This window comes from Acipenser ruthenus, chromosome 35 (assembly GCF_902713425.1).
Source record: "Acipenser ruthenus chromosome 35, fAciRut3.2 maternal haplotype, whole genome shotgun sequence".
In the NCBI taxonomy this organism is placed as follows: Eukaryota; Metazoa; Chordata; class Actinopteri; order Acipenseriformes; family Acipenseridae; genus Acipenser; species Acipenser ruthenus.
Genome location: NC_081223.1, coordinates 4610052 through 4622881, shown reverse-complemented (window position 1 = coordinate 4622881; position 12830 = coordinate 4610052). Strand labels below are relative to the sequence as shown.

The 12830-nt window shown below is 44.7% G+C and overlaps 1 non-coding gene across 1 annotated transcript; it reads left to right on the top strand.

Moving 5' to 3' along the window:
• The first annotated feature begins 1084 nt into the window (after positions 1-1084).
• On the top strand, positions 1085-1203 carry LOC131705376 (5S ribosomal RNA). Its single transcript, XR_009310332.1, has one exon. It is a non-coding gene; the product is annotated as a 5S ribosomal RNA (ribosomal RNA).
• The last annotated feature ends 11627 nt before the right edge of the window (positions 1204-12830 follow it).

Below are 12830 nucleotides of genomic sequence, written 5' to 3'. Positions count from 1 at the left end.
TTAAGTTGAGTTTTTGGAAACCAAGCTTGTTCTGGGGGGCAAAACGAATGCTTTGCTTCTGATTGGTTACTTGCGAGTCTAAAATGATTAATGGAACATTTGATTGGCCAGATTATGTGACAAAAAGCTGGCGGGGAAAGACTGGGAAAAATTTAGGTGTGTCTGACTTTGCGGTTAGAACTACCCACTGAAATGCATAGAATTATATAAAATATTGTATAGAAGAACAGAGGCTGTATCAAACTACCGATATTTTTTTTTTTTTTTTTTTTTTAATTTTGCAAGATTCGTACATATACAATATTTTAATACCAGTGTTTCCAAAGATGGTTTATTCAAGTTTTTCATGGCAATGCAGTGTTGGTGATACAGAATGAGACTTGAGTTTAAAATATGTCTGCCTTGAGCAAGTGCAGGTCTGTGTCCATCCTGACCGAATCATCTGTCGAGCATAAACAAATAACCACTAAACCTACTGCTGCCCCTCGTCAGCAGAGTCCAATGACACATCTAGCCCTTTATCATTCATTACACAATACAACTGAGATCGGCTGTTTTAATAACGGTGTGTGGATTTCATTTCTGCTTCTTTACGTGTTTGTTTTCCCTTCAGTATAATGTTTGCTTTTCAGGTTGTGTGTGTGTGTGTGTGTGTGTGTGTGTGTGTGTGTGTGTGTGTGTGTGTGTGTGTGTGTGTGTGTGTGTGTGTGTGTGTGTGTGTGTGTGTGTGTGTGTGTGTGTGTGTGTGTGTGTGTCGTTTTATGGCCGTGCATATGCGTTTCTTATTTTTTATTTGTTCTTACCCCGTGGTCAGTTTTGGTGTCGTTTAAATTTGGTATTTAGGCTACTGAAAGAACAATACAGACGAGAATCTTGTATGAAGTTTGTCCGACCACCTGCAATTATCGAAATAAATAAAGTAATATGTAAATATTGAAATGAATAAATAAATACGTATGGGAATAAATACATTTATGTCGATATTTATGAATTCATTCATTCATTTTAAGCAATGCTTTTTTCCTCGTGTAGCACTATTCCGGTATTAGTTACTATGAAACATACTAAACCACCACAGCTTTCCGCTTACGGCCATACCACCTTGAGAACGCCCGATCTCGTCTGATCTCGGAAGCTAAGCAAGGTCGGGCCTGGTTAGTACTTGGATGGGAGACCGCCTGGGAATACCAGGTGCTGTAAGCTTTTCTACCTACAGCTTGAAAGGGGGCGCTATTTCCCCACATATTTCGAATAATATTCTCACACTTGCTCCAACTAGAATTTTTTTTTACATTTTATTTTAACATTTAACATGAAACTTTTAACATAAGTAAATGATATGAACTCAATCCATTCCGCCCTTTTCCCATGTGTGTGTGTGTTCGAGTTTGTTAAAACATAAAAAATTACATTATTTTTCAGTTTGATAAATAGACATTGTTGTGGAATTACGTGATTTCAAAGACATTGAGATTCAATGTATTATCAGTATATCAGCCTATATATGTACAGTAAAATGGTACATGCATATTTAAATATGCTTTTCTATTTTCTAGCTGCCATGAAAACTTACTGGTGTTCCTTAAAAAGAAAAAGCAACAAATCCAACATTTGGAACAGATGGCATCTTGAGGAGAGAAGAAGAAAGTCAAAAAGAAATGTAAGTGGTTTTACTATATGGTTGCAATTAAGGACAAATATTTTAACACATTGAAATGGTCTTTGTTATTGTTAACTTTTTCTTAACTCAAATTTTGAAAGATAAAAGTCAAACCATGAGGTAAAATATTACGAATTAACAAATTGTCTTAAGAATTGTATAATTGTTGATGTAGACCTGACTTGGAACCTTAAAAGTTTTGCTGAATGTATCGGACACTACTTCAAATATTCCACATTGTATTGGACAGGATTAAGCAATATAGAAATGTCAGACGCATGGAGAGGTGTCATTCAATAGCTGAAATGCTTTGTAAAAGAAAATGTCAAAATTAAATTTGTTTATTGCTAATTTTTCCAGAAAATACAACGTCGTCTCCAAGTCCTGTCAACAGCTGAGAACAGTAGTTAGGCCCAGGCGATGGGCATCACCAACATTTAAAAAGGTGAAGAAACACCTTGACTTACAATCCAGGGCGAGAAGCCCACAGGCAAAACCACCCAAAAATGGGGTCATACTTAATTAGAGAGCATCCTGAATTTGAATCAGCCTGGATTACTCGGGAGAAATGAGCAGTATTCAATCAAATATGTCATGATAACAAAAAACACCAAGTCCCATAAGCAAGTTGATAACTCCTCAGCTCCAAGCTAGTGCCACTGGAAGCAAACCCTGCCACTTGTTTCTCTAGATCTAACTCCAGACAATGCAAAATTGAAGAAACATGGCAGTTTGATTACAACATAATTTCTCATTTTTTGTTGACCCTTGCAAGGTCATAGGTCGAAGGAGAAATTAAAAAAAAAATAACAACCATAGTTTCTGCACTCAGCATGTCAGAAAAACCCAGGTGATTTTTTCTAGTAAAATCTGCACTGGTTGACTTGGTATGGAATGACCCATATATTAACATGGTGTGCACCTCAAATAGATGGAAGATTGGGTGCTTTAGTCTACTTTTTCTAACTTGGATTATAACTTATAAAAATAAAAATGATGTTATCTCAATTTCAGACACATTTTTAAATGAGGTACTCAGAAGTCCCTGAATGAATTTGTATTTTTTATTAAGGATCAGCACATCAGCGTTATTGAAGGCAGTTTATTCTTCATTGTCTTGCCTCCTGTGTCATCCTTGTTACCCACCTGGTCTCCTTCATTCCTTATGTGTGCAGCAGCTCCCTGGCACACATGTCTCAACACTTATGGGCCAGTTCATTCTGAACAGGCAGATTTCTAATGCCCCTCCTAGAGAGCAGGAAAGCACTGAGAGGCTAAACATAAAACTACAGGAAGGATAATCTAACTGCACTGTGAGTCACCCAACCCTATCAAGTCCCACCTGTGTTCACAGAACAGATCTCATAGAACTGTCTGTGACACTTATTGAAACAGAAGTGCAGCGCTTAGAACACATACACAAATAGAACTAATCCACTCTTCTATTAAACTGTGAACTTAGTGTTTGATTGAATCCCTCTCCGGAAACAGGCATCAGTGCCCTGCCAAGCTGCACACACTGCCATCACTCACACTGACCACAAGAGGGAGCCAGAGCACTACTGCTGCCCCATACTGTAACACAGTAATAAAACATTTGAAATAGGCAGCAGCAGTGAGCTCCCCAGTCAGCCCAGTTCTCCCATTGTTAACACAAGGCTCCTCACACCCAGTAATCTAAACACTCCAGTGTGGTCTGTGTCTGGAGGAAGGAGCTGCTCACCGTGGTGTAGTTTACATGTATGTGTCACGGGTAGGGTGTCCACTGTAACCTGTATGATACCAAGAGATTGTGTTGACTACGCCACCTTGGGTTTCGGAAGGACAAGGACCTTCGTGGCCGAGAGGAAATAGAATTTGCCCCACGCGGCTTGGCAATTTTGAGTGAGTATTTAGGGCGCTGGCCTAAATCTTCTATGACGCTGGTTTGTGGACTGACCACGACCTGCCGGTCGGGCTCGGTTACCTGCTGGTGTGCGATGCCTTAGGTCACCCAGTGGAGCTGTGGAGACTGGGACTGTTCGTGTGACAGTCCGAGTCTGTGGAGCTCGTCAGCGGCCTGACCTACCCCATGCAGCGGCACAGGGAGGGAGCAATGCGGCCACCTGACTGGATACCTCGCGTTCCTGGTGGGATCTTTGCAAAATCTCCTCCACTGCTCTCCCAAACGTATGACCTGGGGATATGGGCGCGTCAAGCAGCGCGGCCTTATCCGCATCAGGGACCCTGGCTTGAGACAGCCATAGCTGTCTACGAGCCACCACTAAGCTAGCCAGGCTCCGGCCAAGGGCTTGTACTTGGAGACTGGAGACTTGCAGCAGTGTGCTGGACAGGAGTCGCAGCTCCATGGCCACAGGCCCGGGGAGTGGGGCTTCATGCAATACACCATCTAAATATGTGGTCAGCACACTAGCTGTATTAGCCAAGCGAGTTGCCTGCGCTTCTGCTGTGTAGGCTCGCTTCAAATGTGTCTCCGTCACCCTGCATTGGGGGTTCGGGCACGCCGGGTCTTTAATAAGACCACCCACCGGCGGGGCCTTAACCAAGGCTGCAATGGTGGAGTCTACCAGGAGGCAAGCGATGCAGCCTGCTTCAGCACACTGAGTCCCGAGGCCGGGTGGTCCCAGGAGGAGCGTACCTCCTCCAAAAAATCTGGGAAGGCTGGGAACCTCTGTGGGTGGGGAACCAGCGCCTGCTTCCGGAAAATGGACCAGCATGGTTCTGATGCTGGCGTCCCGGGGAGCTGCAGGAAAGCTGCAGCATGTCCCACAAGTGCCGAAATGGAGCTGGACAGCGGGGTGGTACTGGCTTCTGAGACACTCTCAGAACCAGGCTCTTCCTCGGTAAGGGTCTCACCCACTTGCATCTCCGAGGAGAAAGAAGCCCCGTCACCCGAGGCCGCTATAGACAGCGTGTCCTCCTGTACCAGCTGAGACGACCATGCCCACCCCTCCTGCACTCCGTTGGGAGAGAGGGGGGGGGGGTATGGCGATTGGGGCTGTGGGACCTGGACAGGACCTGGGTCATCTTGGCTTTGAGATCCATAATGTCCATACAGGGATGAGACACTGACATAGTCCTGGCCTTGTGCATTAGCACTGAGACACTGCTTGCACTGCGACGAACACTTGCAAGTGTTAGCATAGTGTATACAACCACTATTGTTGCAGCAAGGGTATTAACCTTGTGCACCTTGTGCCGAGTACCCTGTTTACACTGGGTGCTGCGCAGCACTGTGAGCTATATGCTAGGTTGACCAGTGCCTACGCAATTAGTGCAACGTGCACCACATGCACTGCTTGCACTGTGCGTCCCAGGCACCATATCTACGTGAACTGAGTACCGTGCGTAATCACACTAGAGTGGTAGAGGTATCAGCACACGTGCACACGTGTTCTGTGTGATGCGAGCACTGCACACTCCCAGTACTGAGGGCACTAAGTGCACCGTGTATCGTGCAGCGTTGTTGTGCACTACCACTGAGGCGCTTATATTAAGCACCTGTGCCCCGAGATAATAACATCACGGGTTATGCGTGCGCCGCAGTATCACAGCACCAGGGAGGCCGCTACGCAATGTGCCGACCCTAACCGCGTGGTCAACACACACACCTGGTCAGCGCGTAGCGTGTACCGGGGGGGGGGGCGCAGGGCCAAAGCCGCGGTGGGCGAGTATAAGCAGACAACAAACACGGTGAAAAATAGTACACTGTTTGTTTACAGCATTGCAAACACCTTGCTGCCTAGAGAGCACACACACCACAAACAATACATTCAAAGTAATACCGATAAATATGACACACAAATAACATTAGTTTAAATTATTATTATTATTCAACATATACGTCATTCAATAATAATAATAATAATAATAATAAAATAGGCTTCTAATCAATAAACTGCATTTCTGTTTTTACTTTGGAAGAGAATTCAATTGCTGAATATTTGTAGGAGGCACAGAAAAGAACAAGACACAGCAATTATTTGACACATGACGGGAAGCAGGGATTCAGGATTTAACTGTGGAAAATTAGCAGAGAACAGAGCATACAGTGCAATAATGAAGTGCTCTCGAGAAACTCATCAATATAATGAGATCTGATTGGGACAAAGCAATTCCACACTCAGTGCAGTAATGAAGTGAACCTTTATACGCTTTGGATTCCAAACTAATCTCAACAGAAGACTTTGCTCTTGTTATTATTAAGTACGATTTCATCAACTCTACTTTACTTGTGTGTGCAGGCTAGCTTTAACCCTACCAGGACACCTGTCCTTGGCTCTAATAATATGACTATAGTAGCTTATCCACCTGGGTGAAAACCAGAGAATCCAGCACTGTTATGGATTTTTTTCAGCTTTAGCACAAACCAGAGGTATTTACAGATACTGTAAAAAGATCACAGAATGAGTGCAATAAGGAGCCCAGCTAGAAGAACTTGAAAATCAACAGGATGAATAAACCTTGTTTGTTTGTTTATATTCTTTCATTATTATTTTTTAATTTGTTTAATTACTAAAAGGAAAGGGGGTGTCTTCTGTAATGGGGCAAGATTATCCCTTTATTCTATCTTTCGTTTTCTAATATTATTTAAGGTTGTTGTTTTGTTTTGTTTTTTGCTGATAGTAATCCTATACACGCATTTACAAGTACAAGGAAAGCTCACCAGAGGGCACCAAAACATTACTTGTGTGGAAAAGGCCTCAACATGGCTGTCCAGGGTATCACTCCAGGATAAATTACTCTGAGCGGGAATACCTGCATCATAAATATACAGTAAAATAGACTATACAATAAAAATAAACTCAAATACAATATATACTGTATACTATACAATAAAAATAAACTCAAATACAATATATACTGTATACTATACAATAAAAATAAACTCAAGTACAATATATACTGTATACTATACAATAAAAATAAACTCAAATACAATATATACTGTATACTATACAATAAAAATAAACTCAAATACAATTTATACTGGGTACTGTACAATACAATTGACTCAAATGTCTACTGTCAACAAAAGACCTGCTGCAATGTACTGCCATTTTGTAAAGGTTTGAACTGTATAACAAAAATAAATCTTTGAACGTCTAACAAACATGAATGAATTCATTTAGAAACAATCAGTTGTTTCATAATACTTACACTCTATCTGAAGTCATTTGGACTAGGTTGCACTGACATTCAGTTTAAATGTTTAGTTAAAGTTTAAATTGCAGTGTTTTTTTTCAACCTTACCTGTTGATCCATGTTATTACTTACAGTACCAGTATTGTCCTATTCATTTCAGTGGACAATGGCGCTTCATGAATTAAGCAATAATTCACTAGAACTGTGTCATTAAGGATTACTCAAATACCAGTGGAAGTAAATGTAATCAAATGCTTCTTAAATAACTTTGAATATCTACCAATATATATTTTTTGAGTGAGCAGAAATGATTTTCATTGGTAGTGTAATGGGCAGTACTGTGTGTTGCACTGTCGTTATGGATTCCATCCCCTGTCGATGAGATGAGATGAGGATAAAAGCTCTATAACCACAATGCAGACCAGCTCTTTGCTTGCTTGCTTGCTGTGGGTCGGATCGCTGGTTTGGACTCATCCTCTGCCCTGTTAATTACACAGGCATGCTTGTCATACCTCTGATTGACTAAGCAGGTAATGTATTAGAGAGATGTGGTCATTTAGATTTTAAACACAAAAATGCAAGACACACAATGGTTTCCTGCATCTCTGTCAGGCACAGGACTGCTGGGCAACAATTTCACATACTGTATGATTAGTTTCCAAATGAAACCCTTCAGTTAGTTTAGTAACACGCTTTTCAAGAAAAGGAAAACAACTTTTGAATAGAGCTTTGTTAATATTCTCTGCGGATGTATCACAGAACCTCAAGAGAGAAAGCAAGTGAGCTGACATGTCATAGATGTTGATTTAAAAAATCATGGCTATGCCAGTGCCAGAAAGGGCACATTTTACAAAATCACAATGGTAACATTAGGGATAATAAACAAATGTAACAGCATAAGAGTACAGTAGCATATGGGTACCATAGGGGCACACTTGACGTCATGCCTTTACTACTAGCATAGTTTTAGTGTGAGCCAGATGAGTTCAATTTAAAAAAGTTTCAACCCTGACTCATACACCCCTATTTCCCTTAGAGCGCCCCCATCAGCAGAGGGGGTGGAGCAGCAATGCTCTATTGCAGTTCCACTAGCATTTTATTTAGACATTATTACAAGGCTCTACATATCCTGTTCAGGAGAAGGTCATGATTATGGCATGTTGTATCCAATCAGAGTGATCTCTGAAGGTATTGTAGCGAACCAGCTATTTTATGAAGGAGACTGGAAACTGGAGGGTAATCTAAATAGACACCCAGGCTTTTTATTACACAACAGCAAAAATAGCTGCTGAGCAGCATGACACAAAGTAGGTACAAATAAAACACTTACTAAAAGAAAATGAGTTGTACAGATCTAAACCTTGCACACTGTAGAAAAACTGGCTGCAGTCCAATTATTATGCGGATTGACAAGGGTTCACGCTGCAGTCCGAGATTCAGCCCCGGGTTCCAGTCTGGAGGGCTAGGTGACGCAGACAGTGGGCTGATTCAGTAGCCTCAACCCTGCTGAATTTACACCACCCTTTTTCCCCAACCACAAATTCACATTATTTACACGCAGGTCCTGTTGGATGTACCTCTTCTTCCTTTCATGGGAAACGGGATGAATGTAATGTCTCACAATGCTGCTGGTGTTGATTTTCTGTATGAGGACTTTCTGGAATTCACTTGTGAAATTCAGCATGAGAATAAGCTGGTCACTGCAGGGTTTAACATGGATGTTAGGCAGTTCCTGGCAGGATGCAGGGCACGTGGCCTCACCTGCAAATTGGTCACATAGCCTTTTATGAGACCTCTGTCCAACAATTAACATGTTTTGGAAATAAATGCCAGGTATAGGGAGCTTGTTAATAAGATTAGGGAGTGGCAGACAGCTGGCATGTTAGGAGTGAGGTACAGAGATACAGAGATGAATGCCAGACCTGTTCTTGAGAAACTCAGAGCAGTCTAGTTCAGAGTTTGATGAGCTGACTGGGCAGGCTGTATAATGCTGTAACAGAGCATTTAAAGGGGTCCCAGATAATCACCCAAATTACTGTCCTATATTTACAACTGAGGAAATATTTTGAACAGAAAAGCTACCTGACAGCGTAAAACACCAAGGTCATATTGATTCTGATCTTTAAGTGTATATTTAATATGGGCACAGATGGCAGTAACTGGATGAATGGAAACTTGTTAAACTCAATGAAAAACAAGCGGGCACAACAGCAGTTGACTTCAAAGCTTCTTTATATTTGGACATATATGGGAATCAGTAACCAATTAAATAGAAGTATGACGACAATTCTCACAATGATTACTCTCATCAGCAACTGATACGACAGGGAAGGCAATCACATGCAACAAAGTTAGTGCAACAGAAATACACAGTAACCATAAGCTAGTCAGTAGGCTAGTTGTGTGTTAGTTGCACTAATAACATGCAGGTTATCCAATCAGTCAAAACAACAATGACGACAACAAAAAACAATATCCTTTATATCCCAGCATGGGGAAAAAAAACCTTGATAAGTTCACTGTGTGGAACTGTGGCAATGTGCCCCGCCCCTGTGTGCAATTGTGTGTTATGTGTTGTATGTTGCGTGTGTAAATGTTGGTGTATAGTCATTGGTACACGGGATATAAACGGGTCTGTGTTTCACGTGTATTTAAAAAGTGTATATTTGTATTTAGGCACGGGATTGCACATCACGCACGTGCATTTAAAATATAATATGTGAACACGGGGTTTCACGTAATGAATTCACGTGCTGGGATTCAAGTGAGTAATTAATTAGTAATTGAATCCCAGCACAACAGTATAAATAGATGCACGTTTAGTCACTCGTGGTTAGGTGTTCGGTGAGTGGAGAACGAGTGTGGAGAAGGAGAAACTAAATAATAAGAAAGAACGTAAATATAAAGTGAATAATTGTCTCACTCACCGTGTTTCGTTTGTCTGTCTGTTTACTGTGTAGTCGTTTTGTTTGTCTTTTTTATTTTGGCGTGTAGTGCCGTGTCCCGTGTTTTTGTGTTTAAAACCATTTATTTTCTGTTTATTAAATGCTGAGCGCGATCACGCGCCCAGCTTATACCAAACCACATCTCTCTGTCGTTTGTGTTCCTGTTTCTGGTCTGACGCCACCCACTCCGGCCGTCTTTGTGACAGGAACAAACAAAAAAAAATACAAGAAAAAAGAAGAAAGTTTCCGTTATTCCCAGAAAATCTCCTCTGACTCATTTCTGAGGGGCCTGGAGGATCGAATGCACAACACTTTTGACCACATCCGGGTACCACACTGCAGCGCAGTACTCCCCAGCATGTGTGCAACGTGCAGAGCCTGCAAGAGGACAGTTCTGGATATCCGGGTACCACACTGCAGCACAGTACATCCCCAGCATGTGTGCAACATGCAGACCCTGCAAGAGGACAGTTCTGGATATCCGGGTACCACACTGCAGCGCAGTACTCCCCAGCATGTGTGCAACATGCAGACCCTGCAAGAGGACAGTTCTGGATAGTCGGGTACCAAACTGCAGCGCAGTACTCCCCAGCATGTGTGCAACGTGCAGAGCCTGCAAGAGGACAGTTCTGGATATCCGGGTACCACACTGCAGCACAGTACATCCCCAGCATGTGTGCAACATGCAGACCCTGCAAGAGGACAGTTCTGGATAGTCGGGTACCAAACTGCAGCGCAGTACTCCCCAGCATGTGTGCAACATGCAGACCCTGCAAGAGGACAGTTCTGGATATCCGGGTACCAAACTGCAGCGCAGTACTCCCCAGCATGTGTGCAACATGCAGACCCTGCAAGAGGACAGTTCTGGATATCCGGGTACCACACTGCAGCACAGTACATCCCCAGCATGTGTGCAACATGCAGACCCTGCAAGACGACAGTTCTGTATATCCGGGTACCACACTGCAGCTCAGTACTCCCCAGCATGTGTGCAACGTGCAGACCCTGCAAGAGGACAGTTCTGGATATCCGGGTACCACACTGCAGCGCAGTACTCCCCAGCATGTGTGCAACATGCAGACCCTGCAAGAGGACAGTTCTGGATATCCAGGTACCACACTGCAGCGCAGTACTCCCCAGCATGTGTGCAACGTGCAGAGCCTGCAAGAGGACAGTTCTGGATATCCGGGTACTACACTGCAGCACAGTACATCCCCAGCATGTGTGCAACATGCAGACCCTGCAAGAGGACAGTTCTGGATATCCGGGTACCACACTGCAGCACAGTACATCCCCAGCATGTGTGCAACATGCAGACCCTGCAAGACGACAGTTCTGTATATCCGGGTACCACACTGCAGCTCAGTACTCCCCAGCATGTGTGCAACGTGCAGACCCTGCAAGAGGACAGTTCTGGATATCCGGGTACCACACTGCAGCGCAGTACTCCCCAGCATGTGTGCAACATGCAGACCCTGCAAGAGGACAGTTCTGGATATCCAGGTACCACACTGCAGCGCAGTACTCCCCAGCATGTGTGCAACGTGCAGAGCCTGCAAGAGGACAGTTCTGGATATCCGGGTACTACACTGCAGCACAGTACATCCCCAGCATGTGTGCAACATGCAGACCCTGCAAGAGGACAGTTCTGGATAGTCGGGTACCAAACTGCAGCGCAGTACTCCCCAGCATGTGTGCAACGTGCAGACCCTGCAAGAGGACAGTTCTGGATATCCGGGTACCACACTGCAGCGCAGTACTCCCCAGCATGTGTGCAACATGCAGACCCTGCAAGAGGACAGTTCTGGATATCCAGGTACCACACTGCAGCGCAGTACTCCCCAGCATGTGTGCAACGTGCAGACCCTGCAAGAGGACAGTTCTGGATATCCGGGTACCACACTGCAGCGCAGTACTCCCCAGCATGAGTGCAACGTGCAGACCCTGCAAGAGGACAGTTCTGGATATCCGGGTACCACACTGCAGCGCAGTACACCCCAGCATGTGTGCAACGTGCAGACCCTGCAAGAGGACAGTTCTGGATATCCGGGTACCAGACTGCAGCACATCACATCCCCAGCATGTGTGCAACATGCAGACCCTGCAAGAGGACAGTTCTGGATATCCGGGTACCACACTGCAGCTCAGTACTCCCGAGCATGTGTGCAACATGCAGACCCTGCAAGAGGACAGTTCTGGATATCCGGGTACCACACTGCAGCGCAGTACTCCCCAGCATGTGTGCAACGTGCAGACCCTGCAAGAGGACAGTTCTGGATATCCGGGTACCACACTGCAGCGCAGTACTCCCCAGCATGTGTGCAACGTGCAGACCCTGCAAGAGGACAGTTCTGGATATCCGGGTACCACACTGCAGCGCAGTACTCCCCAGCATGTGAGCAACGTGCAGACCCTGCAAGAGGACAGTTCTGGATATCCGGGTACCAGACTGCAGCGCAGTACTCCCCAGCATGTGTGCAATGTGCAGACCCTGCAAGAGGACAGTTCTGGATATCCGGGTACCACACTGCAGCGCAGTACACCACAGCATGTGTGCAACGTGCAGACCCTGCAAGAGGACAGTTCTGGATATCCGGGTACCAGACTGCAGCGCAGTACACCCCAGCATGTGTGCAACGTGCAGACCCTGCAAGAGGACAGTTCTGGATATCCGGGTACTACACTGCAGCGCAGTACTCCCCAGCATGTGTGCAACATGCAGACCCTGCAAGAGGACAGTTCTGGATATCCGGGTACCACACTGCAGCGCAGTACACCCCAGCATGTGTGCAACGTGCAGACCCTGCAAGAGGACAGTTCTGGATATCCGGGTACCACACTGCAGCGCAGTACTCCCCAGCATGTGAGCAACGTGCAGACCCTGCAAGAGGACAGTTCTGGATATCCGGGTACCAGACTGCAGCGCAGTACACCTCAGCATGTGTGCAACGTGCAGACCCTGCAAGAGGACAGTTCTGGATATCCGGGTACCTGACTGCAGCGCAGTACACCTCAGCATGTGTGCAACGTGCAGACCCTGCAAGAGGACACTTCTGGATATCCGGGTACCAGACTGCAGC